We start from the raw sequence: 5,590 nt of genomic DNA on the forward strand, positions 1-5,590 counted from the left end.
CGTCAACATAATAGCAATGAATGTGTTTGAAAATAATATTTAATAATACATTACTCCAAAACTGTATTCATCATGAACTTCAATTTAGAATGTGGTTTTGGAGTAAACTTTTTTTTTCAATTATAACAAGCTAAGTATTAATTTTTTGTTTAAAAGCAGGTGATTGTTTATTTTAATATAGCTAATTGACTTGAAAATAGTGATAATAATTGTCTATAAATATGAAATGTAGTCTTGAAGCTGATGGTATTGAACCCCCAAGTATTTATCAGAGTTCATTTAACTTTCACTTAAATCCTTTTTATTTATATAGTATATTTACAAAGTTTTGCTAATTTCTTAGAACCTAATACATAATATAATTGACCTGAAAGGGATTTCTGCGAAGCAACTTAAGAATTGTCTAAGGTCTATATATAAAATAACGTTTTCCATTTACATGCTCTGGACAATGTCTTTCAAATAAGAATGTAGAGTTGTAATTTTCAAAGTGTACATTTATTTATGACTAGGAGTATTAGAGGTAGTTATAAATGTCGGTATTGCAAACACTTAACAGTTCGTATATCAATCAGACGCCAGGTCAGAACTCGACCTCGTCGACGAGTCAGTCTCTGAGAAAGAAGTATTCAGTAGTGAAGATCAGAAGTATGGACTTGTGTCTGCTGCTGCATATAATCTGGTAATATACTTTGGCGTTGTGACGTCCTGCAGAGACTCAACCTACGGGATAGCTCATTCAATCTGTCGAAATGTACCATTATTTTCTCGTTCTTAGTGCGAACACTCTTGGGCGAGTTTTATGTCACTTCTTATGTTCTGTTTTATTCCACTATTGGTACATGTGGTTAGATTCACTTGTTTTATTGCAATAAATTGCATAATAAATAATATTCAATAAAATATTTATTTTTTATTTATTCATATAAAGTGGAGTTGAATTCCCAGTTGGATAGAAATGATCATTTTGCCTACAAAAAGAGGTTAGTTAATAAATTTGTTTGTAAAGGTTTGTAAAAATTACCAATAGAATAATAAACAATAATTAATTAGAAAAAACAATTATAAATATATTGAGGGTAATTTTGTTTTGACTATTAGCACAAATTTAGAACACAACTAATGATTTAAGTCTAAATATAAATCCAACAATAAACAATCTAACCTCACATTTTTATTTATTTGCATTATTTATGATATTTATTCATAATCATTATGTTGTTCAATTAAAGACTATTTTTTATAAGAAATTAATTTAATATTACCAAACTGGGACTCGAACAAATTAAATGGAGAATTGATGCTGCTCCAATGCTGAAGTATAGACTCAAGAGGTCACACCCCTTTTACTCATTTTTATTATGAATAAAGATTTATTGGAGTACCGTTATCAAAATGTATGCGTGTCGATCTTAAATAAATAAAGTGAGAAAATTTAAAACTCCTTGTGATTATAAGCCAGCCGACAGACACGCCCTCGTGTCTCGTAGCATTCATGATTATCCCATAAGTTGACCCACGTAAATATTTTCTTAGGTAAATCTTGCCTCAAGAGACGCCACTTGTCTGAAGTAATTGAGACAATGACAACGTCAATATTAAGGTTATATCGTTTACCTGACAGCTTTGTCTCGATTCCTCTCGCTCCAGACATTGTATTCATATAATTTCTTCAATAGAAGTTACTTCAACAACTATGGAATCTAACCTCTAAAGTAAACTACACTCATCACGTTTTAAAGTCAAACGGACTTATAATGCTGAAAGAATAGATCAATAAATAGAATCAACCTTCAATGGAAAGCTTTCATCATCAAAAAACTGTGAGAATTTTTGAGGTTAATTATTTTCATAACAAACATTTTCAATTAAAATAATTTATTTTTTAATTAATAAAAATTTTATTGATGAAATTTAAAAAATAACTAGATATTTAGAAGTTATATCCGACCATTATCAACGAACAACTTTAGAAAGCCTACTAAGTTATAGGTTCGATGTAGATCAAGATGAAAGCAATTAACGATTAAAACAAATTCAGACCAAATTAATAACTAATGATAAAAATGTATTTAGTAGGTTGTTGAAAAATTTCAAATAATTAAATAGATAAGAAAACGTTAGAGATATTTTAAAACGGCCTTGATTTATCCTCAAAGATCCTTGATAAAAAAAAAGATACTTGAAAATAGTATTAACGTAAATATTTCCCCAGGGTCATTTACAACTGAGAATGAAATAAAATACTGAGTATATATTCCAGTCATTTGGACAGTTACTTAACCTTCTAGAATTCTAGCTGTAATTTTCTCATTCTTTTTGACTCTTTTTTCACATTCTTTTATATCAACTGTCTCGATCAGACCAAATTCATGACAAGAATCATCACCTACATAGCCTCAATAACAATTAAACTTAGCATAAACTCATGAAGAAGCATCATAAGAAGAAGACTCTAAAGTAAAATTGATAAAAATATTACATAATTTTTATTTTATTTGAAAAAATATCCAAAGGTTGTTAGCCACAAGGCAAGAAACTAGAAAAATTGTCATTGGTCTTGTTGGGAATATGAAAGAAAGAAAAAAAAATGAAAAAGTTGAACGAGTGTTTGGGAAACAAACAAAGTATGGAAGAGAACCGCAAAGTGTAGGTATAGCACACGAATCGAGTGGAGAGAACGAGCGTAATAAACATGTCAGACACAGAGTTAGACCCCCTGTGGGTTTGCTTGGCGTCAGAGTCTTAGACCATACTTAAAGATGAGAGTCTCATTTTCTCCTCATTTGTTTCTTTTCTTTTTATTCATTTATTTTTCCAAGTGATGACAAGAACTGTACTCTATGCCACTCTATAAGACTACCCAGGATGTTTTATATACATACACTTGGAATAAGAAGGTAAAGAAATGTTTTAACGAGCTAAGCTAAAATTCATCAAAGCTCACTAATAATAGTCATTTTTTGTTAGTTTTCAGGTTTGATGCAACTTGTTCCAATTCTCATTCTTGAAGTAGTTATCTTGCTGGTATATTTTTATGAAGGATACTTGAAAATAAAACTTGATGCTTCCTTGGACAAATATTGATAATTGGTGAATATATGGAGAATACTTGAAGATATTTTTATTCAATTTTAACTTACACATTTTGAGGAAAAAATATTTAAATTCGTTTGTCTGAAAAAAGAGAGGTAGTGCTATTGGAAAAGTAGTACAAACAAACTTTAATTGGTGATGGCATTGATATTAAAAATCGTTTTATGATGCCAAAAACTGGCATCTGACATTGATGGTTTCTTATGATGTTAACTATTAGAAACAGAATTCTTCAATCCTTAGAACTACCTAGACCAGACTAACTCCCATAAGATTTAAAAAACTTCCAACTTGTTTTGCAATTGCTTTTAAATTTTTTTCGTTGGCATAAAAGTCATGCTTTTTGTTTTTCCAGGTACTTATCTACTAGTCTTCACAATAAACTCAACTAAAATTAAGGAATTAAAACAGGTACTTTGAAAGGCTAAAAATTTGGAGCAGGTCAACACCAGAAATCCTACCAGGTGGCTAATAGCAAACTTTGGATGTTCATCTTAATTTTCAAGTCATTTACTGCCTCACAATGATAATTATCTATCATCTGGTACAATCATGGAGTTTTCTAGTGGAAATGAGTAGCCAAAATATTCTTCACTGCTAAAATAAATATTTACTCATAGAAATAGCATTGGAATGTTGGTGAGTTATTTTTTCTTGTGATTTTTTATTTAGTTTATAAGGAATGGGTATTATATGTGCATGGGCGTCTGAAGAGTAGACAATTAATTTTCACTAGATCTGTAATCTAGATCTTCCTTGGACAAGGAACCGCTAGTCGCAACGGCCTTTATGCCGTTGTTCGGTGTTCGAGCGATGCACAAGCAGAGTCTGAGTCGATGCACTTCCTCTAACTTCTCCAATTTCAACTGGGGATTATTTCAGTGGATGTGTTAATACAAGGCTTTATAGCAGAAATTATAATAAAAGATTGTATTTAAATTGCTTAATTTATTTGATTGGATTATTTATTTACGTGCGGAGTTTAAATTGATTATACTTTGATTCTTTTTTATTCTTTCTTACAGATAAGTAGGTTGTTGATGAAAATGACAACACTCATTCATGAAACTCTCATTTATTATTCATAACCATTTTTTGTATTTCATAAACTGAGTTTTTATATTACATCAATCTAATATAGAATTTTTTTATTCAATTGATAAATAAAATAAAAAATCTTCCATCAAAGGAATTATATTGATGATGAAGGAAGAACCTTTTTTCTACAAAAGTGAAGAAAAGAACCATCTATCAATAGCACATCGATTGATAGTCAACCTGCAGCAAAAGAAAAGAACTAAATATTCATAATCAGTTGTCTATTAAAAATAATAATACTTTACCATGGGTTGAATTGGTCATGAATTTTCTTCTTAATGAGAACTTATGAATGAATCGAGATAACAATTGAGATGAGGTTTCAATCAATGCATTTTGACGTCTTCAAGACATCACTGAAGTTTTTTTTTTAACTAGTATATTAACTTTTCAGTTATTGAAGAAAATTAATGTTTTTGAAGATTGGAGTAAATTTATTAAAAAAAAAAAAAAAAGAATAGAAGAGAGTATAAAGTAATATGGTTATATGAGGTAATTACGCCCATTACTCTTTGATGCATCAAAGACACGCTTTTGCTTAATCTTATTACCTCAAGTCTATAAAGATACCTTCTTTAATTATTGTAATTAGTGATTAATAAAAAAATAAATATACCCTTAATCGTTCATTGACCCGGAAAAGTTTGATTTTAATTCAAAATTATTAAATTGAAATAAGATTAAATTTTGTTGATAAAATTAAATGGAAAAGATAATACTTCCATCAAAATGTGATATTATGGTTTAAAAATAGCTTTTTTTTTTTATCTCCACAATACCAAGCACAATTACTTGAAACTATAATTTCGATTATCCAACGATAATTTTAAATGGTTGATGAAGTTTTATAATAAAAATGTAAATGAAGTAAAAATCATAAATATTGCCGGAAAAGCGTGCAAATTTCCTGTCATCGAATAGCATCAAGGGATCTGTTATCGGATGATGATTATGTGCGTCGTTTTGCGTGCAGCTGGTTTATAAAGTATAATAAAGCATGCAAACCGACATAAGACAGTACTCAGAGAGCCTCATAGGAAGTTTCCGGTAGGGTATATCTTTTTTTATTTGCATCGTAAGTAAGATGATGTATATATAACTCATAGCAAAAAGACGGAAAGAGATCGACCTAGCGTTTCTGATTGGTAATTAAACGCATGACAGCAGCCCGCCCTTTTACCAGTGGCTCGAGCTATGATCATCACGCTGTTAATGACTCTTTAACATGAAATTGCCTGCTATCATCTTAAGAATATCAATGACGTATTTTTATGTTTTTTTTTGGTATATAAATAACGTCTTTAGTGATTAAAACATGAGTGAATACATTTGTGAATATTTTTTTTTTAATCTGAGATTTTATTCTTCAATATTATCTAACAATTGGGTAAATAGT

At 29.7% G+C, this 5,590-nt stretch overlaps 1 long non-coding RNA gene across 1 annotated transcript; it reads left to right on the top strand.

Moving 5' to 3' along the window:
- The first annotated feature begins 1,627 nt into the window (after positions 1–1,627).
- Positions 1,628–3,959, top strand: LOC118069554 (uncharacterized). Its single transcript, XR_004690639.1, has 4 exons — positions 1,628–2,900; positions 2,971–3,093; positions 3,452–3,735; positions 3,833–3,959. It is a non-coding gene; the product is annotated as an uncharacterized lncRNA (long non-coding RNA).
- Positions 3,960–5,590: the final 1,631 nt, after the last annotated feature.

Source organism: Chelonus insularis, unplaced genomic scaffold (assembly GCF_013357705.1).
Source record: "Chelonus insularis isolate UGA/USDA-ARS -01 unplaced genomic scaffold, ASM1335770v1 contig_41_pilon, whole genome shotgun sequence".
Lineage (NCBI taxonomy): Eukaryota > Metazoa > Arthropoda > Insecta > Hymenoptera > Braconidae > Chelonus > Chelonus insularis.